The sequence below is a fragment of the Pezoporus occidentalis genome, unplaced genomic scaffold, assembly GCF_034315485.1.
Source record: "Pezoporus occidentalis ecotype Australia unplaced genomic scaffold, CSIRO_AGI_Poc_V1 ctg161, whole genome shotgun sequence".
Classification (NCBI taxonomy): Eukaryota; Metazoa; Chordata; class Aves; order Psittaciformes; family Psittacidae; genus Pezoporus; species Pezoporus occidentalis.
Window position 1 is genome coordinate 1,498,346 of NW_026913437.1, and position 22,537 is coordinate 1,520,882.

Consider the following 22,537-nt stretch of genomic DNA (forward strand, 5'->3'; position numbering starts at 1 on the left):
CAGCAGAAGCCAAATTTGGATGGAAATCTCTCGTCTGGAAGTCACTGATGCTGACTTCTCGCAATATTAGCAAAGCACCCACATGCAGAAGGAGCTTTTAATTAAATGCAGCAGGAAAGAGTTTCAATGAAATTTATTTCCAGGGTTAGAAAAGCCCCAAACAAGCAAAGGGCTGCTCGGCATAAGAAGCAACGGTCTTGTGATGGAGCAGACGGACTCCTCGTGTTCCCTCTCCCCAAAGAAATGAAGCTCTGTAAACGCGGAGCACATGAAGAATTGCACCCTCCTGGTGCTCTGACTGACTTGGCCTCGCTGGCAGCAGGGAGCTGGAAGAGAGGAAGGCTGCAAAACCAACCTGAAACTGAGCAGCCCATTCACAGGCCCTGCTGCTGGGACCAACAATAACCACTGGTAAATATTTAGCTCAGGGCTTTCACAGTGGACAAGCAACAGCTACCCTGCAGCTCACACGCTCTTCAAAACACGAGAGAGGGGCTTGGAACCTTCCAACACAAACCATTCCATGAGTCTATGATTCTAAGACAAGGGAGAACAACGGGGTCTGGCTGCATGTTTCCGGAGTCATTTACTGAGCCGGGTACAAGCCAGAAGGATGGGATTTCTGCAGTAATGTGCTTAGCACACTGAGGATCTGCTTTTGGCAAAGAAGAGCACTGCAAAGATTCCCTGAAGACGCAAACCTAGACATTTCGTGATTTGAAGACAGGGCCTGCACTTCCCTTGTTCTGCTCTACCCTAATAATGCAGCTGGTTCTATGTAACTGGTGGTAAAAAAGAAACTGGCAAACCTGTGAGTGTTACCCGGAGAAAAAGGGATTAGCATTTCCAGATTGCTTCTCTTCCCTAGAAACATCAGTTTCCTACTACCATTGCTTGGCAGAACACAGGAACCTTCATATACTGAAGCAACTAACGATGGCTCAACGATACATGGGAGCCTGAGAGTAGGATGGGAACAGATAAGGAACCTCAGATCAATCTTACAAGCATCAGAAATGGGTTCTGTAGACAAAGAAGCAATAGATACTATGTTTTAATGGGTTTTCCCTTGCACTGATCCATACTGTTGCCTGGAAAACTCCCACTGTTTTCCCTTGGATTTAATAAATGACTCACATACCAGCTAGAAGCTTTCAGAAGCACTTCACTGAAGAGCAAGGACTGGACTCATGGACAGAGTTTTAACACTTACAGAAAAAAGAGTCCTCGTTCTTTCTAGCCATCATGTCCTAAGGAAGTCAGCGCCCTGCACAGTTCAGCCTAGGTGCACAACCTGCTTAGCCTTGGCCTCAGAGCAAACCAGGAGCAGGACATGGGCTGGTTAATGACGGGTCTGTTTCGAATTCAAGGAAATTAATGTTCCTCCCCCCGGAAAAATTCTCACCCTACATCTGTATTTGAATTCACAAATGGGTCCTGACAGAAATAACACGTTGATTAAGTCATCAAACAAAGCGCTCCCTGGCACCGGTAGCAGCGAGGCAGCAGCTGTTTCTAAGAGCAATTGTACATCAAGTGCAAAAGCTGGCAAGCTCCCAGTTAACATGTAGTTACCTGACCAGGTGATCCTTGTCAGCAGCAAGAAATGTGGAGTCAGCAGGATCTTTTCTCCCCAGAGCAGCCAGAAGGAAAGGAACCTCTGCCTTTCCATTCATTATTTAATAGACTTGATGCAACCCTTATGTTCACAGTCTGCAGCTACACTGACAAACATAAGTGATCCAAAACCTCCAAGGACCTTAATCATTACAGAACACGCAGGAGGAACTTGTTGACAACAGCAGTAGTAATTTCAATCTGCTAGCACTTTCAGAGACAAATAGCTCTGTATAAAACCCAGCTAGAGGAGGCTTCCCCTCCTCCTGGTCTCTGAACACTGACACTGGGACAGCCTACCCTGCGCTCACTGGGTGATGGCAGTGGGTAAGCGCCGTAGATGACCACATGGAGCACACTGGTAGGAACGGGGGCCTTTTCTCTCCTGAAAGAAGTATGAAGCAATCCTAGAGCCACCATCACAGGCAGAAATGCTCCCCCAGAGACAGCACATGTGTTTCTTTACAGTGTTTTTCCTGCTAGACAGTAACCATGGATTTTGCATGGCAATAGTCACTCTCTCCGAAATGATGAAGCTTCACCGCAAAATCTACAGCATAATGTGCTGTCAAGGCTTTTCGGTTTTGTTTCTCCACCAGGAAGTTATTCTCTCACAATTTCTAGGCAAACCATTCCCACCCCTGCCAGCAAAGGCAAACCAAATGTCTTCCTTGAGCAGAACGTGCACAGAAACCTCTGCATCCTCTTTAATGCCATTCCTGCAATAAACGTAGTCTTGAAGTTTGCTCTTTTATGGACTTGTCCAAATACTGGGAATCCCTCAAACACCAAGATAAGAGTCTGCCCTTTGAAACACTCACTGGTTACCTCTGCTGCCAACACCAGCACCCACACTGATTCTTGTCCTGTCTTTTCTTGGAGTCTCTCTCAAAGTAAACTCTGGCCGCTTGGATCTGCTGCTGCCGAAACCTCTCCGGAATCAAGGATTTGTTGACAAAAATAGCACCCACGCAGAGCAGAAACCATCCCTTCTCCACCTGCATCAGAGGAGGTGCTGCAGCAGCCTGCAGCTTCACACACAGAGATGGGAAGGCAACGTCTGCTGCCCTGCCAGCCCCACGGCAGCCATGTCTTCCTCACTTCCCACTGGTTTTAGCTGCATCGGTCTACAGGGAAATGCTCGTAAAATTGTCTGTGCTCAGTGTCCAGCTCCGCAGGGTCAGTCTCAAATCACAGCATTTCTAATGCGGGCTCACGGAAGAGGATGCAAACCCAGCTCAGTCCTGCAGTTGCAGGGAAGAAGAAATGTTGGCAATAATGGAAAGGCATCATCAGTATTACTGTGATGAAATGTTTGTACTTACTGCACTGGCAATTTTTCCAAATGGGTTGGCTTAGGGACAAATCTCTTGCACTGATTACTAAATTATTTTCTTTACAAAGGTCTAACAGGCTCTGTTTTCCAGATGAATGGCCTCAAGCCACTTGTTTCAGAGTTTCAATCCCCCAAGATTCACCTTGGACAGTAAAGAAATGAGACAGACAAACACTAAAATGCTCTCTGTGTGAACCAGCAGTGGCTTGGCTGATGAGAACACTTTAGGTAAAGTACCTTTCAATTTAAAATAAAGACAGAGATGAACTGCGGCAAGGTAAAAGACACAAGAAGTCAGAAGCAGCGTTTGCTAACAAAGCATTTTAAACCGAGTAAACCCTCCAAGAAAAAACCTTGGCTGCACCATATCTCACCTCATCTCCTCTGGGAGAGCTGTCTTGCCAAGCAAATTCAGGGCAGTGGGCTGGCACTGCTACCTTCCCAATCCAGTCAGCCCAGCTACAGCCAGACTCCTGGGCTGTCCTCTCCCCACTGCCTGCCCCCAGGGAGCAGCATCCTTCTTATCCAAACAGACAGTACTGCAGTTACTGACAGGCTGAGAGAGCTGGGCTGGGTCAGCCTGGAGAAGAGAAGGCTCCTGAAGGGGAGACCTGAGAGCAGCTCCAGTGCCTAAAGGGGCTGCAGGAAACCTGGAGAGAGGCTTGGGACAAGGGCCTGTAGGGACAGGCCAAGGGGAATGGCTTTAACCTGCCCGAGGGGAGACTGAGATGAGCTCTTAGGCAGAAGCTCTTCCCTGTGAGGGTGCTGAGGCGCTGGCACAGGGTGCCCAGAGAAGCTGTGGCTGCCCCATCCCTGGCAGTGTTCAAGGCAGGTTGGACACAGGGGCTTGGAGCAAGCTGCTCCAGTGGAAGGGGTCCCTGCCCGTGGCAGGGGTTGGAGCTGAAGGAGCTTTGAGGTCCCTCCCAACACAAACCAGTCCATGTTTCTATGGTTCTACAACTTGCCCACCATTTATTTATCAACACTTACTTTTTTCTTGGCAGAGGGAACTCTTCCAACTCTTCCTGCTCAGCGAGGGCAGCTCTTCGCAGCCTCCTGCACATCTGGTGTGTGGTGATGCAGCTGAAGGGAGAGCCCGCCGGGGACCACGGCAAGTACCCCACACTCACACAGTACCAGCTAGACCGGGCAGCATGGCAGGAAACAGCAAAGTTCAGCCCTCTGGAAGGTGCTCCACAGAGGATTTGAGGCCAGGATATGGTGATGAGCCAGGAGAGTTTGCTCTGCTGTGACTCAGAGTCTTGCTAGCATGCCTCCAGTGGGCTCCTTCCAAAGCACTCTGCTCTTGGGGATGGCACCGAGCTGAACCGCTCACCAGGGAGGAGGCTCAAATATGCCAGGGAGACCTTTGGGGGAAAAGAGAGAAAGGGAGGAATGAAGAACGATGCCCACCCTGGAAACTGAAATCTATCTGTGGTTTCTACACAGCACATTTCCAACAGCCCCAGTAAATGAGTCCATGAGGTAAAATCCTATTAATTGCATGCCTTGATCAGCTGTGGCTTCCTCAGAATTTGTGCTGGTTTTGTATTCTATCACCAAACATAGTTCTGGGTCATTCAAACCTCACAACACCAAGCAAAAACTGCCCATAATTAACAGCTTCAAGTTCAAGCAGCTTTCATCGTACAGACACCAGCAAGAGCTCGCACCACTCTGCCCTCCCCTTTACGTGGGCATTTAGCCTGGTTTACGTCTGAATTTCTTCCCTGGCCTCAACCCATGCAAGCTCTCCCTGGTTTGAGCTGCTCCCCTGGCACACAGCAAACCAGCTCCAGCCAGGGAGCTCTAATCTGTCACCAAAGTTTTCCAGCAGTCAGACCCCTAGGCATTAACTTTGGTAACTGAAGTATCTGATGACTCAGCAGAAGGAACACAGCAGCGTATTTCTATGCAACAGGGAGAACTTTACCTTCTGCAGGCCCTGGTGGACTATCAAAGCCAGTACACCGTGTTGCATGACGCTGCAGCATCCCCAGGCTAGAAAAGTCAGTAATATGAGTCAACCACAAAGGGAAACAAATTAAAAGGTCATTAAAAAGCCTCATGAAATTAAATAAATACATTAATTGCTTAAAACCTCTATGAAAGAGCAGAGTTGAATTTTACTGTAGTAGTTATGATATGGCTTCAGTAACCAACCCAAAACCTGGCAGGCTTCCAACCCTGCTTATGTTCCCTGGTTATGTTTACGGCATCATTGGACACCCATCTGAAACCTCAGAAAGAAATGAAAAACCAGCCCAAAGCAGGAGCAGCACAGAAACAAGAGCATCGTGGAGGCACTGACATCTATCTATCAGCATGGAAAAGAGGGGAGAGCTACTGAATGTACCGATCTCAGCTAAACCACAGACCTACTGTCCTACCAATATACCAAGTACCAATGCATCAGGGCCCTTGGAAGAGGGGACAAAGACAAGTGTCAGGCACAAGAAACTCGCACAGTGCGCTCCTGTAGAAGAGGATGCTGCAGCGGAGCAGCCATCGCGTGTTCTTGGCTCTGCATCATTGCCCGTTTCCAAGTACCACAAAGCCTCTGTCTCTAAAATGTCCTTTTTCCAACCAAGTGCCTCTGAACTGGTAACTCCTTCACCAGCCACCTACAGGTACGACAGTGCTGGTCAATGAGAAACTGAACATCCCCGGCAGTGTGTGCCCCAGCCCACATCCCCTGTGTGCTGGGGTGCATCTGCAGAGCATGAGCAGCCCGTCATGGCCGGGGGCTGGAACTGGATGAGCTTTAAGGTCCCTTCCAACCCAACCCAGGCTGGGATTCGGTGATTCTCTGACGCAATTTACATTGCAAACAGATCACACATCCCAGTGAAGGGTTTTCTGTGCTACCAGGTTGAGACCAAACGCACTCACCTTCAAGAGCATCTCGGCATGCGACAGCTACCCAGATTAGCCCATGAAAACAGACCGCAGCTGCTGCTTTGAGGCTAAGACAAATGCAACCCCCAGCCCTCAGCATCAGCACTGCACCATTCCTCCTCTTGTATCGTTTACAAAATGGCCTTTCAGGGATGCGGTTTCCAAAGCCTTGCTGGTGACACACAGCTAGGGGAAACAGAGAATTTACAGTGATTAGAGCAGATTGGATTTATGGACTAAACAAGACAGATGATGCAGTGAAGCAAGGAATGAAGTGTAATGAGGCCAAGGAAAAATTAAACACAAGCCATATTCCAGCCTAAACAGCAGTCTAAAAACAGACAGGAAACAGAATGTGAAACAATTCACATAACATTGAGCAGCATTATAAGGGAAAACCAGAACAGATCTTGCAACTCTGACAGACTTCATAACACAGAGTGAAAACCAAAGGGAGTCCACAAGGCAAGTTGAGAGGGGCTGCTGAAATACTTGTATGAAAGTTTCAAACCCAACCCTGAGAGACTGCACAGGTATCAAGTTATTTGGGCAACGCTAACAGTCATGTTCAACCCTCCGAAAGCCTGCAGGATCCAATCGCCCTCAGCGATGTGACAAACACACCAGTGAAGGGTTCTCCCAGCATGAAAAGGTGAAGCAGGGAATGAAACCGGCTTTGAGGAGAACAGGAGAGAGCAGCCAGGAGTTTGAACTCATCCCTGGAAAAGCCTTGGGGAGTGACGGCTGAACCAGACTGAAGACAATGCGGTGTTAAAGGACACACTGGTTTAACCAAAACAAGATTTTAATGCAGAGAATCCCTTTACAGGCAGGAACATGCTTAAACCGTAAAGGCCCGCTGTACATACAGCATCACAACGGAGCTCCTCAAACCCAGCAACTCATTAGCTGTGCTCCTGACTAGTTTCTTAATTGGGCTCAGCAGTAAAATCGTCATTCAGATGTGAGCAGCTCTGCCGCTCCACCTCTCATCTATTCTGAAAGCTTAAACAAATTCCATAAATATTTAAATTAAACATAATCTGCATTTGCTTAGGGATTTTCATTAAGAATTAAGTTGCCATTCCCCTGAAATGTGTAAATCTTCAAGGCCAGAGCAGCAGCAGGATGAAGCCAGCGCATTTCAGATTCTGTACCATTGGAACACATTTCTCAGTGTACTGCAGGCCCAGCTTGGTGCTGGACTTGGGCTGGGGCACAAGAACTCAGAATCAGCTTTACGAAAAACCCCAAAACCTACAAACCAGTTTAAAAACTTCATTTCAAACTGCTGAGACTGACACACAGACACGGGGCTTTACTCCGGGGTTTCTCCACGTCTATTTCTATCTCAAGCCTGGTTTCCCTAAACCTTCCTTCCGCAGTCAAAACCCTGAGCCTATGACTGTAAGTCCACTGATTCCTGCTGGGTCTGATGAAGAAGCCCCACACAGGCGTCTACGGCTGTAGGAAGAAAAGGCCCCTGCGCTGGCTTCACACCATTCTTTTGAAACAAGTAAGTTACAGTTCTGTTTCAGGCAAATACTTATTCTTTGCATGAGGCTCCAATATCTGAATCCTACTCAGGGACTCCCCAGGTAGACCGAAGGAGTAGCCAGGAGACCCGAGAGCATGGCCGCAGCACACCAAACCGGCCCTGAGGATGCCCATTGCAGAGCATCCTCCTCAAGCTCTGTGTGAGTGAAGGAGGGAGGAATCCCAGGATCACAGAATGGTTTGGATGGGAAGGGACCTTCAAAGCTCATCCAGTTCCAACCCGCTGCAACGGGCAGGGACATCTCCAACTGGACCAGGTTGCTCAGAACCACATCCAGCCTGGCCTGCAATGTCTCCAGGGATGGAACACCCACCACCTCTCTGGGCAACCTGGGCATTTCCAACCCACCATAACACAGCCAGAGAAAAGGCATCCCATCACAAACACATCTGAGAAGGAAAAAATTACATGCAAGACACTGGATAGCAACAAATGAGCTGTCTGCAGCCCAGGACTGAGAACAAAACCATTACAGAGATTTAATTAGAAAACTAGCTATTAAAGTAGACTGCAGTTGTTTAATAGTAGTTTGTCAGTGAACTAATGTAATTAACTGTTGGACAGAAACGGGGGCAAACCAGTGGTTACAGAAAAAGTAACCAGAGAAGAATGAACTTCAGAAGTTATAAATCACAGACTCAATTGCGAGTCTTGCTCTCTTTTAGCCCACAAACCATTTAAAATGCTCTTCTATTTGTTCTAGTCACTGAAAGTATGAAATATGGTGCCTGCAGCCCTGCCCTGGGCAGCCTGTTCCAATGCCTGAGCACCCTCTGGGGCAGGAATTGTTCCTCAGCTCCATCTAAACCTGCCCTGGTGCAGCTTGAGGCCGGTTCCTCTTGTCCATCCCTTGTTCCTTGGGAGCAGAGCCCAGCCCCTCCTGGCTCCATCCTCCTCTCAGAATTTTACTAACTGAAGCACAGGAAAATTATTATTTTACAGAAAATGGCTTTCAATTTTCCTTTGGATGGCTTCACAGCACAGTAAAAAGAGAGCTGCGTATCTCCAGGGGCCTGACTTCAAACCTCGAACTCGTACCCAACCGGACACTTGCTTATCTAGGATAAAAAAAACCCAGCCCAACACCCCACAACAGCAATTCCCCCCACACACACTGAGAAGAGGGCAGAAGATTTACCCTCATTTTGATGAGAAAGGGCACAGTTTTGACACCGAGCTGCCTGCTCTCCAGCGGACACTGAGCAACTCAGCGCAGCACAGACCAAGAGAGCATTTTCAACCTGCCATCCACCTAACTTCAATCTGTTGCACCAGTTCAACAGGTGACATCCAGAGTCCCATGAAAAAGCCCGTGCGGGCAGTTGCAGATCTGTAGATTTTCTGGAACACTCTTAGGAAAGGAAATAAAGGACAGCAGAGCTAAGAGTGAAGGATGAAGCTTTCCCACAGCCAGAAAGAGCACACAATAACATTCTCCACCATACTCAAGGTTCTCACCCAGTGGAAGTTGGCCCCAGGCTGAGATCACCCTGGGTGCAAAGCAGCAGACCCTGTGCCACCAAGGTAGGGTACAGCAAACACATTAAACCCACAGCGATTCCAAACAGCCTCAGCTTTGCCCTGTCATTTTCCCTTGCACTGCAGTCCTTGGCACAGAGAATGATACAGATGCAAGCATCACCTTTCATGCTGTCCCTCAGACACTTCTCCTCTGACAAAGCCTCCAATTAGCATTCCTGTTTATTATCCAATGTATCACTCATCCTAATTCTAGTGCAGCCAACCAGTTCCTCCCCACATTAGAGGAAAGTTAACGATGCTTTCTGTTACTATCAGCTTTACATAAGAAAGGGGGTGGATTTCTCAAATATTAGGAGACAACATTCCCTTCCTGAAACATCTTGGAGCAGAAGACTTCCCTTCTTCACCAGTGAGGTTCAGCTGGACTGCCAGGTCAGGAGATGCTTCCTCTCCCTGACATATCTACCTTATGGCCAACAGAGAAGTGGCCCAAGTGCCTTTACCTCTATCCTCTTCTGTAACAGAGCTAAAATCGTCCCTTGAAAACACAGAACCAAATCCACATGTGAGACAGCGATTTGCTTTGGTGCATGTTGGGGTTGTTTCGCCCTTCCCCTAGAGCAGGTACTCAGCCCATGAAGCACACACCAGCCCCGGGATCAGCACAGGTGGAGGAAGGGGAGCTGCTGCTCTGCAGTATGGAAAGGTGCGAGCAGCATCAGCTCCACACCGCGCCCCCAGAGCGCTGCAGGCTGAACCCAACATGGGCACCTAAAGAGCAGAAAGCATCACAGGGAACACTATGCAGACCAGAAGTATCTAAAGAGAAGTTTGACCTAGGAGCCACTGACTGCAGCCGAAGTATTCCCATGTAAGTAACTGACGTTAACCCTATTGCATAGAATCACAGAATGGCCACAGTTGGAAGGGACCTCAAAGCTCCTCCAGCTCCAACCCCTGCCACGGGCAGGGACCCCTTCCACTGGAGCAGCTTGCTCCAAGCCCCTGTGTCCAACCTGGCCTTGAGCACTGCCAGTAACAGTTACCACTGGCTGTGTCATCACAGTAACTTCCAGTGTTGCTACGTTAACAGCAAACCCTCGTTAGCAACTCTACTTTGTCCTAACTTTTACATTTCTTATTTATTAGATGGTTCATTTTAACTGCAATTTGTGTCAAACTCCTTCCGGATGAAAGCTGGAATTCCATTAACAATACAGAAACAAATTATTATAATAGGTGCACTGGCTACAAAACCATCAAACACGATTTGCATTTAAATGGGAGTCATCATATGAAGAAAATTATCTCCATAATTAGTGACTTGAGCCAATTGTTGCCGATCATAATAAGATCAAAGGGCTAGGAAAGACCTTACTTCACCCATACCTCTGCCTAAGAATGGATTGATGATAGATGCTCTTTTGAATTAAAAGTTTGCAATTAAACATCATTTCATGTGTTTAGCTAGAGAATTCCCTGGGTTGCAGCTTTCTTTACATGTTAATAGGAAATGTTTTATGTTTAAATATTGGGTTTATGCAAATCTGAGATATTACGATGGGTTTAAATCTTAGTATTAAACAATGATTTGTGATTTTAATTCTGAGGCAGGTTATTTCACGTTTTGATTTCAAGCAGACAAACCAAGTTTAAGTTAAAAAGACACAAAACCCACACCACTTCAGGCCCCTGGAGATGGAACCGATCTGAAGGATGATATCAACACGAACAAGCACACTTTAACTCCAATGGCTCTGAAGCAGATGGGGCAGGAAACATAGTCCAGCACCCCCACACAACCAATTCACAGGAGCAAACAGGAGACAGCACCTGGGCTGAGCAGGAAGTTGGGTGCTTCTCGGATCATCACTACACTCAAAGCCCCTCCTTCAGTCCCTGTTTCTCACCGGATCCCCCTGACCTGCTTGCTGAAGTGGGAAAGCTCTCCGCATGCCACTTGCCCTGGCCGCTTCGCACATCAGCACTGCTCAGCATCACCAGCGTGACCCGTGCTGGTCTCAGGAGGCTCCATGATGCTCAGAAGTCTTATCCCCCAACCCAGGGATGTCATCCCTCCCACTGGCAGTGAAGGCCACAGGCCAGCACACGCAGGGAAGCCCAGCAGAGAGCTCCTTGATCCCCACGCAGCAGAGCACCACCCTGCTCTCAAACCTGCCCGGAGCTCACCCAATTGCCAGCTAAACCCAAATCCTGTGACAAAGCTGGGCTGTGAGCTCAGCTCCGGGCTGCCATGGCCATGGTGCAGGCAGCTGCAGGGCTGCAAGGTCTGGCTTAAGTTTTGAGCTTTAGTTCAAACAGGAATTGCCCTGTTTGAAGCCCATAAAGATCCCTTTTGGCTTTAGGCTCTCTTAAAGTAAGCACAAACCGTTAGTGTTTTGTCCTGGCACCAAGCTTTCTACTTACTTTGTGTTACCATGAATGAGTGCCAACAGGGAAGAGAGAGAAACTCAGGTCCATTAGCCATCCTTTATTTTTTCATGATCTTCCCAGAAGTCATTGCCCACACTGTTCTGATGCATCTCTGCAATCCTCATCCAAGTCATTGAAAGCCCTTGCTGCAGCCCTGGGATATCTACAGCTTTTGATCCTGGGCGACAGCAGTAACAGGCACCAAACAGAGAGCTGAACCTCCAAACAGTATCACTGGCAAGAACAAATTCTGTGTTAGCTTGTCTTTTCTTCACAGAATGCCATGCACTGTCCATGCTGCAGACATCATATAAGGTACTGATTCAGAACGTAAGCAACATGAAGGAAGTGCATTTCTATCAGCAGGAAACAGTGGGGTGGAATCTAAGATAAGTGCTTAGGAATGCTCAAGTGTTCTTACCCCAGCAGCTCAGAGCCACAAGCCTAATTCTGTCACCATCTAAAAGCTACTGAGCCATTCCTATTAACACAGACATGCTTATTTCTATCCCCTCAGGTGGGGCTTGCCAAAATGATCAGCCAAGTGCTCACAGAGGGGAGAAGAAACACACACCAGGGCCCCCGTTGAGCCACTGCCTTCACAAAATGCTTATTCACCACTGACAGACTATGAGGCTATGTTCTGCACTGGCAGCTTTAAGACCTGGTCTACCTAAGACAGGAGACGAGCAGCTTCTTTTGCTTCATCCTTAGTATTTCAAGGTAGTCTCAAGAGAGTTCTTTAAGCACACTAAGCCATAACTACTGACAATACCTCAGCCACCTGGTTTTAGATGGTGAGGGGTTCTCTGTGGATTTTCCCATTTACCAGTTGATTTGGGTTTTTTTTCAGATTAGAACATTATTTTTATAATCACAGTTGTGAAATCTGTTCTGAGGGTTTTCCCCTTTAGCACAGGATTCCAGCTTCGTTTTAATGGAAAATTATAGAGCCTTAAAACTCGAGTTTCCTGTGGGAAATACCATCACTGCAAGGTCAGTACCAATGAATAATAGTTCAAACGCATGGAAATACCTTTCTTGTGAGGCAGCCAAAACACCTCATGACCTGACCTGTGCCCCAGGAGCTGAGCAGCTGCCACTTCCAGCTGATTTTTGAACATCACCAATTCGGGAATTAAAACCTCTCCTAGACACAGGATGGCCAGGACTTAAGAGTGAGACCACAATGGGCATCTCCTTCCCTGAAATGAGCTGTTACCTTCCATATGATTTACTCATACAGAACCACAGAATCCCAGCCTGGTTTGGGTTGAAGGGACCTTAAAGCTCCTCCAGCTCCAACCCCTGCCACGGGCAGGGACCCCTTCCACTGGAGCAGCTTGCTCCAAGCCCCGGTGTCCAACCTGCCCTTGAACACTGCCAGGGATGGGGCAGCCACAGCTTCTGTGGGCACCCTCACAGGGAAGAGCTTCTGCCTAAGAGCTCAGCTCAACCTCCTTGGTTTCAGTTTGAACCCATTAACACTCGTCCTATCACTGCAGTCCCTGATGAAAAGGCCCTCTCTGGCATCGTTATAAAACTGCTCTCTATGCTTTAAGATTCCCAAAAATCTTAAAAATGAAAACTGAATTGCACATAAGCCTGGTAAAATGCAATAAAAAAGCAGCATCAGAGAACTCATTCACCTTTCCCAATCGGTTTCTGAGGAATAACTTTGCAGGCACATAGTATCAGCTCCGCACCACAGGCTACTCAAACATCACGTCTGAACAGCCACCAACCAGCCCTTTGGAAAGCCAGCATCCCCGTCCCCACGTCTGCCTTCAGTCCAAACCACAATGTTTATTTAAAGGTTCTGCAGCGTTTCGGAAGGCTGCACAACGTCATCCAGATAAACCACACTGCAGAGGAAACGGAGCCCGGGAAAGGGCAGGCACTGGGGAAAAGGATGTGCTCCACAAGATGCCTACCAGGGCATAACTAATGCTGCATGCAGATTCACCAGTGCAAAAAAAAAGGAACTAAAAGCAGTGTAATGAGCCATAGGACCTAACGGCGGAAGTACACAGCTGTGTTTCCTGTTGTAAATCATGGAATCACAGAATGGCTGGGTTTGGAGGGACCTTCAAAGCTCATCCAGCCCCTGCCACGGGCAGGGACACCTTCCACTAGAGCAGCGTGCTCCAAGCCCTGTCCAGCCTGGCACATCAACCAACCAAGTAGCTATTTCAATTGTCATAATCCTGGGAGCATGGTGGAGGTTATTCCCCATGGCCAACAACTGAGAAGAACATGACCTGAAAAAGAATCAAATTTACAGTAGTTAAAAGAGCCATTAAACATCCCTCAAGGTGGAAGTGCTGAGTCATGGGTTTTGGAGCGTGTGCCAAGGCTGTGTTACTCACCCAACAGATGAACTCTTTAAAAAAGACCTTTCATAACTCTTTTGAAAATAACGTTCCTTCAATTCACTTGATGAATTCCCAACACGGACAATGGAGAATCACACATCCCTTGCTGCACTGTGTTACGGCGAATCTGGTCCTACCTAATGCATGGTCAGAAGCCTTAATGCACGTCAATTATTATACAAGGAGGTGAATTAAACATGAAGATTATTTATTTTCCTAACACATTTTAAATATGTATTTACTCGTGCCTGATGAAAATGCACTGGCTTTGCTTGGGAGCAGAAAGGGGCGGGATGCCTGCTGTTACAATGCATTTTCTAATTGGACTTTGATGAGCCTTGCCAAACTGTTTGATGCAGCTTTCTCACTTTCAAAGACCACTCAGCCCCTGTCTAAAGAACGAGCCTGCATTAGGATTTAAAGGTCTCCCTTTCAGGGGCAGGGCTGTGCACACGGAGTCTGAACTTCAACCAGAGGCAAACCATTTTTCTTGTTGAAATCAAGCAGAATCAGCACATTGGCCAAACGGAATTACTTCATTTTACATCATGTACATCATTCATGCGCATTATTTCATTTGTGAGGGAGAACACTTAGGAAAAGAAACAGACCAAACAAGCAAACAGAACCCTGCCAATTGCTGGCAGATCAGCAGCAATGGCAAATCCTACATCCCACAAGTGTCTTCCCCTAAAACTTCCCCTGGAAAAAAAGAGATTGCTTTGGCTTTCCCAAAAGAGATCCCAGTTTGAGCAGTCTGCTGAGTGAGGTTACAGGCAGTGCCTCCAAGCTGGCAGCAAGTTTATGCTGCTCACACTGCCAGGAACGCTGCAACCACAGCTCTCGATTTATTTATTTCTCACACAAAGATGAAGGGGTTTCACAGCAAAGGACGATTCTGTGCGATTCAAGTAGAAACCAGTCGCAGGCTGCACCGAGTGTCTGCAGACACCGATGTCAGGCACAGAGGACACTGTGGCTGTGCTCCTCTCTCATCTCTGCTGCTCTTCAGTCTCTCCTGCCGGTTGCAATGGGTCCCTGAGCACCTCAGTGTGGTTGCCATAACAGCCCCAGATGTTCTTAACAATATGGCAGATGTGGCTTCCAAGTTTCTCAGCCCTTTTGGAAACATTTTCTTCCTCTTAATGTCAACCTTTTCCTCTTACATATGTCTCTCCCTTTGCCTCAAGGAGGCTTTTATAGCCACTGCGTCTCGTATTATGGATCTGAAATGCCAAATCAGGCTACAACATTGCAATGAATTATTCCCATCAGTCCCATATTAGAGACTCGGGAACTCAGCTTGCTAGCATCATCAGTACCTCCAAAATTAAAGAGTGTAATTGATGAGCAACTCTCAGCTCAATTTCATTACCTTCCACCAAACTTGAAATGGGGAAAACCACTGCTTCAATGCAGAAAACAGTGTTCATCAACTGACAGGAGCTCTCCTAATCTGAGGTTGGGCAACCACTTGCTCTCATGCTTCTGTGGGATCAAAGGCTTCTTTCATTATAAATATCTTTTCAATTATGCCATATTCCTATCCTTTCAACAAAAGGGCCCCCAAAGTAATAAAAAATCCTCATTTAATTACATCCCTAGCCCTAAAAGCCCTTGCTGCTTTGTAGGACTAAACATTTCCTGATGTTAAACAGGAACATCATTCCAAAGGAAAAATAATCACAAGGATGAAACTTTAGTCATGAAGAAGACTAGAACTTAATTTAGTATTTTAAAAGACTTCATTAACAAAGTTCTCTGTGGGTATCTACAAATGTTAAATTCAGATCGAGACCTTAAACGGTTCGTCAGACGGATGAGCACATCAAAGTGCTTCAAAAAGGAAGAGCCCAACACTTGAAAAGCTGTTAGAGAGCAGAAGTGCGAAGAAATAAAGGCTAATAAAGGAACTGCAGTGCCTGAAGAAACATTTAGAACAGGTTTTCCTTTGCCTTATCATCCTCTGACCTTAAGAGGACTAAAACCAAGGCTGAGCTCACAAGGCTGAATTCACTTCATAGCTTTCAATGTTTTAGTATACAGAGGTGCTCGTTTCTATAAAAACCTGTTCTTCCTTTTTTTAATCTCCTCTTGATGCTATGAAAGATCTCTGTTGGATCAAAATCACTTGTTGCACTGGGAAATAGGGGAGAAAATACTGCACCCGTTCCCATAAACCTGCTGGGAAGATGCAGAAGCCCTGGCTCAATCCCTGGGCCAACTCCTTCTGCAGCCCTGCACCTCCACAACTGCAATATACACACACAGGGAGCTGCTCCCAAGCATCCTCTATAGCAACCCACAGCCTATAACCTGTAATGACCTATATATATCTATACATGTATACCTCAATGGCCATAGGCAGACATAGGGATCAATCAGAAAGGTGCTCGGATGTGTTGCTGGCAATGGATGAGACTAAGGAAGTTAGACATGAGGCACCCATGCCGTATCCCAGGAGATCATCCTCCTCTGCTAACTGCAGGACAGTCCAAGTTCTCCTGTCTTCACAAGCTAAATCAGACCCCCAAATGGTAAGGCAGAGAGAAAAAGCAGGTTTGCTTCAAGCAATTCAATGTAATTTCATGTAGACAAATCTCTGAATATCCAGAACAAATGCATCAAACCTCATCTGCAACCTAAGGCTCAAAAAATAACAGAACACCCTCATGGTGCACCAGCTTCATGTTTGAGACACGAGCTGTGACAAACAAGGACCCACTTCAGCATACAGCACAACACAACTCTGTATGTGCCCCTCTCCTCACAGAGGGGTCCAACAAAACATGTCCATTAATGGTTGGCAGTAATGAATTCATTGTGAAGAAGGAAGCCAAGTTAGCAACAGCCCCCAAACCTGAAACAGCAGAGCCTGCCTCAGCTGCGGAGTCATCATTCCATCTCCCCTCAGAAACAAATGAGTGTGAGCTGCTGAACAGCTCCCTTATGCTTTCAAAATGATGGGTTTCGTACCCATCATGATTCATAATGAATTCCCATTTGTATTCTGTGTAACACATGCTAAGACTGTGGTCTGTGTTCTAAGGCTCTCAGAGCAGCAAGCTTTGAACCACACATGCAGAGCACTCTATCTGCTGTGAGCAAGGGGATTAATCCCTTTGACTTGCCAAAACGTGGTCTCAATCCTGTCTTGGGGTATTCACTGTTGTGTTAACCACACACAACCTGAATTTCCAATGTAGCTGCTGAGAGGATACTGGAGGATGATGTTTTAGTTTCTTTTTTCATTGAGTGCAATGCTGTTCAAAATGTGATGGCTTTGGATGCACGATTATTTGAAAACCCTGCTCTTAAGATAAAAGCTAGGTCAACAAAATAATGCATTTCATTTAGCACAGCCCATGTGGGAACACTGCGAGAGATCCATATAAAAGCGTTCATTTCCAGACTGCAATAGTGGGTGAATTGCTCTCGGGAAAATTGCCATGGCCAGACCACGAGCTCCTCTCAGCAAAGGGGGGCTGCAAACCCCAGGTGCCAGGGAGGAAAACTCCTGGAGCGGAGGGAGTCTGAGGTTTGCAGGCTCAGTGCCACAACTCCAGCTCCCTCCTTGGTTTGGATTTAGCACCTGGTGCCCCAGGAAGGAAAGCCCCTGTACCCCAGGACTCAAGTTTTCACAGCCCAAATCCAGTTCTTCAGGCCCTGGAGCCTCAGCACAGGGGAGCAAGAAGGTGGTGGCCACTTTCTAAGTCCATTAAATGTGGGGAAAGAAATATCATGTAAGATGACAGGCTGAGAGAGCTGGGCTGGGTCAGCCTGGAGGAGAGAAGGCTCCTGAAGGGGAGACCTGAGAGCAGCTCCAGTGCCTGAAGGGGCTGCAGGAAAGCTGGAGAGGGGCTTGGGACAAGGGATGGAGGGACAGGGCAAGGGGAATGGCTTGAACCTGCCCGAGGGGAGACTGAGATGAGCTCTTAGGCAGAAGCTCTTCCCTGGAGGGTGCTGAGGCGCTGGCACAGGGTGCCCAGAGAAGCTGTGGCTGCCCCATCCCTGGCAGTGTTCAAGGCCAGGTTGGACACAGGGGCTTGGAGCAAGCTGCTCCAGTGCCCTCAGCAGGGTTGGAACTGGATGAGCTTTCAGGTCCCTTCAACCCCAACTATGCTGTGATTCTAGTAAGATGATTCCTTTGCCACTGATAGGAATTCATCATCATAAATTCATGCTTGGCAGCTGCAGAGCCACTGCTATCTCCCACTGCAAGGGTTTCATAAAGGGGCATGTTGATAGATAAGATACCCTAAACTCATCTCCCCTCCAGTGGAGCTCAGGCAGGCTCCAAATTACCATGAAACACATTTTTTTACTGTAATGCTTGGTAAAGCATAAAGCAAACAATCGCTATCAGAGCAAAAATACAACGGCGGAGCCGCGTTTGCACCGGTTGGAAGTGACACGATAAGCTGCCTGCAAGCTCATTACCACCCGGCCTCCAAAATAAAGCACTTTTCAAAACCAGAAAGACGAATAATCGAGGAAATTCTATAATGTCATTTACTGAGGCAAGAGCACTATAAAACCATCTCTGCTGCTGCTGCTGCAGATGGACTTCAGCCATGTAACTTACTAGCCACTGATGAATGCCAATCATGTTTTAGTTTCCCAGGCAAGGCAAACCCCTTAGTTGTGTCAGTAATGCGCTTAGTGCTAGGGATGAAAAGAAGAATGGGATTCAATATACAGAATTGTTTCTAAACTTTAATGCCAGGAAACACACCAATTACAAATCTGGGTGCTTGCTTCTCCCCAACTACTCAGGGAGCTCCCATTTTAAAGCATTCGGATTAAAAATGTAAAGTTCTGCTGGGGCTTGTTTCTATCCTTGGGCTGTTTTGCAAACGAGCGACTAAACAACCTCTGCAAACAGCAGAACAGGGCTCGTGCTGGATGCGTGCAGCTATCGCCTGTTACTTCGGGCTGGCCTCCTTGGTTTGCTCGGCTGGGTCAAACTACAGCTGCCATCAGATGTGCAAGAGTCGCCAAGTGGTCTGGGACCAAAGAGCCCCAACGGGTGTTTGCAGCATTAGCAGCTACTGCAGAGCAGCTGGGTGACAGCACCCACATATTTACAGCTTAATGAAGAAAGATGCTCCCAGCAGACCGGAGCCTGCAGGAAATCTGCAGAGCATGTCGAGTTCCAGTGCTGGGGATGGGTCACATACAAATGAGGTAAGTGAGAAAGCAAATAGCTGCAAAACGTATGTGAGGGCTCCATACACCCACACGTGAAATTTCACCCTGCATAAGAAGTAGTTTGTAATCTCCCATAATGCCCAAGGAAGTCAAAATGCACAGAAAAGTGATTTATTTTCAACCACAACAACTAGAGGAGCTCTCAGAGAAGGGAGAACTTTCACTTTAAGCAGACCTGCTCAAGTATTGTTGTGCTGTTGTCAGGACCTGTGTGCACAGAGGAAACTTGCATTACTTCCAAAGTCACTTCGCACGGCACCGTATACACCAGAACAGTTCAGATGACTTAACACAACCTGCTTTGCAGTGCTCTGTGCTAGCTTTTGTCTCCGGATTAATCAGCCAGGCTGGCACGTGAACATCACCCTTGATCTCAGAATTTGTTCCATTCCTACCTCCTTACTACTATTGCCCTCCTCCCACTGTTTCTTTCACCAGCACATTGTCAGTCTCACCACTACACACCAATTCCTTTTGAAGTGACTGGAGGAGGAGGCAAACACCCATGGGCAATCAGAGCCCCTCTCTCTGCAGCCTGTGCAAGTTTCATCTGTGGCACCAAAGCAACCTCCTTACAGTCACATCAGATCCCGAGATCTCTCTGTGCTGGGAGAGATGCCACCCATCCATTTCTTCTATCTGCTTGGTCATACTCTTTAACGAAGGGCGGTGCTACGCTGCACCCAGGGAGTCTGTGTACACGTGAGTTAATACTGACATTTTCTCAGGCCCAGTATTTAGAAACCAGTCCTTACACGTCCCTCCTCAGTGCATCATCCACCGGATTCACATGGCCTGGTAGCACCACTACTTCTACCTACACAGTTTTCAAATTTCCACTGAGATAACTAACACAAGGGAATGCCAAAATTCCTTGCTACACCTACTTCAGTGATGAGTTGCAGTATAGCAGGTTGGTGAGGCAAGAGCATTTGCATGTGAATGGTGCTGCCCTGAGAACAGCCTCTCAGCCCTTCTCTACTGCCATGGCAAGGACAGGCCTTCTTGCAGTTGCATGTCCTGAAGGCTGAAACTGTTTTTAACAATCCATGCTGCTGCCTCATAGAACACACACTGCTTTGGGTTGGAAGGGACCTTAAAGCCCCTCCAGCCCCAACCCCTGCCACGGGCAGGGACCCCTTCCACTGGAGCAGCTTGCTCCAAGCCCCTGTGTCCAACCTGCCCTTGAACACTGCCAGGGATGGGGCAGCCACAGCTTCTCTGGGCACCCTGTGCCAGGATCATACATAATAAATTCAAACACCTAATAGCAAATCCCAGACAAAAAAAGCACAGCACCAGTCTCAGAGGTGCGGATCACCCGAATCACAGCTTTGTGCCTTCATCACCAGAACTCGCTCAGTCTGACAGGGGGGCAGACTGCAGTGGGGATACAGCTTCATGTGAACTAAGATGCCAAACAACACAACACGCAAACACAATATCTACAGACCATGAAATGACCATGATGCACCTAACTGAAATGCCTTGCAGGAAGCCAGCTGTTAGAGGCTCACCACCCCACCAACTGGAGTGCCAGCCTGCAGGGTAATTTTGGACCATCAGTTTACAAGACTCTGTGGTGCTGTGGGCTGTCACAACAGAGATCACCTTTGATGGTCAGATCTGCAGTATTTCTGAACAGCCAAAGGTCACAAAAACGTTCTCAACACCTGTCAGGATGCACACAGGGTTATAACAAGCGTAACTCCTCAGACTAAATGCAGCGCAGGTTTCAAAGGGACCGCTCCCAAGCCTCGTGAATTTCTCACAGATCACACGATGATGCATCTTTAGAAGGATAAGAATTTCCTTTCCTGGAGGAGGAACTCTTGTCAAGTACATGTATGTTTCTAAAACCACATCAGGCTAATGCAGGGGAAGAGGTAACAAAGTCATTTGTTCTGATGATTAGAAAAAGAGGGTTGAAGAAGCCCCAGGTTTCCTTGCATTCCACTGCTTGCACATGGTCTTCTTGGTACCCAAGTGTTTGATCTAACACCCCCCTCTCCCTCACATTAACACGGTTCTTGGGCACCGACCTCACCACTGAAGATGAAAAACCTTGAATGAAGAATCACACTTCTTTACATGGGCCTCGTCCGGCTCATCAGCTCACTTCACAAGGTGAAGTCCCGAGGCGCTAAAATGACACTGACTTAGGCAGCTTCCCAGTTAAGCTGCTTCTTTATAACTAAACCCTACCCGTGTTACTTTGATGTCTGTGTGGAATCACGTGCTGTAACTTCCATAATCGGGCAAAGTAAGGAAAGATTCTTTATCTATATGGTATAAACATGAAGGATGAAACTCTCAGGCCTTGGACATAATCCAAAATTCAACTGGATTGGGCCTTGAGAGAGGTCATCTCAATCTCGTCCTGCTTGCAGCAAGGGGTTGGACCAGAGATGTCCAGAGACCCTATCCAACATAAACTACTTCATGACCCCAAGTGCTTGGATTTTGCTGATTCTGGGTTTAAACCCAAGTATGCCATAAAGCCACCTGGTACTAAGCTCACCACAAAACCAGAGCTTTCCTACCTGTCACCCACCACCAGCATCCACTGCCTTCCTCTCCTCACTGCAACGCCAGCTCTCGTGCCAGCCCATGCAGTCTGACCGGACTATGTGCCTCCTGCCCTGGAGCTGGAGAGTTACAACATCCCAGTATCCCAAGCCTATGAATCACCAGACCTTCAAGTAAGGAGTGCCCAGCAGCTGCCATTTCCCACCAGCTCCATGGCCAGTCAAGAAACCCACATCACTTCAAACTTATCTTTTTCCCCAAAGTTGTAAAGAGAGAAGATGAGAAAGCATTGACAGAGAACACACACACAAAACAGCCCTCCTCCAGAGCTAAAGCAGCGAGCTCACAGCCCTGCTTCTCCGTGGTGAAGTGAGAACTGCTGCTATTGAGGCAAAGCAGGGCTTCTTTGAGAAGGTGCCAACGCTCTGAGCTCAAGCGTGGAGCATCTCTTGCAGGCTTAGCAGGGCTGCCTCCTCCTCCCCGGTTGCTGGTACCGCAGTGCCCGCCCTGGTACTGCACGCAGCCTGCCTGCACCTCGTTTTCCCCCTTTACCGCCTGCTAATTAGCGCTTTCTCTTCTCCAAACGGCTTGCTCCTGGGGCGGCCTCCAAGACAAGCAGCAAAGCTTGTGCATCGGGTACAAAGCATTAAACGGACCGTCACCTCATCACATTCCTCACCGGTGTCTCCCATCAGCGTGACGGGATCTGGTGCAAGCACCAAGCGCAGAGCCCGTGTGATAGCACGGCCCTCTCCCAGGCTTGGCCACACAGACTCCTCCTGGGGACCCTTCCCACGTCCCCTGGAGCCCCCAGCTCCACACGCTGCAGCGCTCCAGGGGCTGGCTAACAGCAGCCCTGTGATCACAGGGGAAGAGTTGAAGTTGCCTTTAGAAACCAGCAGCATTTACCAGAGGCTAAGGGCTCACACACCATTACTGCAGCTCAGCTGATGTGTGGGGAATTGTAAAACCAAGCTTGAACCCAAAATCTTACCCATTTGCATTGCAGTGATGACACTCATCTGTCCCGAATTCCCTGGAATCAATGCAGACTTTCTCTGCATTCAGTGCCTTATGTTTCCTGCTATGGCTACATTA

General features: G+C 47.8%; 1 protein-coding gene across 3 annotated transcripts in view; it reads right to left on the minus strand.

Annotated features, from left to right (window-relative positions):
* The window catches only part of HTR2C (5-hydroxytryptamine receptor 2C), a 186,431-nt gene that overhangs the window by 63,767 nt on the left and 100,127 nt on the right, over positions 1 to 22,537 (minus strand). Inside the window, exon 1 of one of the 3 annotated variants that reach the window (XM_062612815.1) lies at positions 11,319 to 11,606. The exons of the other annotated variants lie outside the window; for them this stretch is intronic. The gene's annotated coding sequence lies outside the window, so the exon portion shown is untranslated. Of the gene's footprint in view, positions 1 to 11,318; positions 11,607 to 22,537 lie in introns of those variants that run through there. 3 annotated transcript variants of the gene reach the window in all.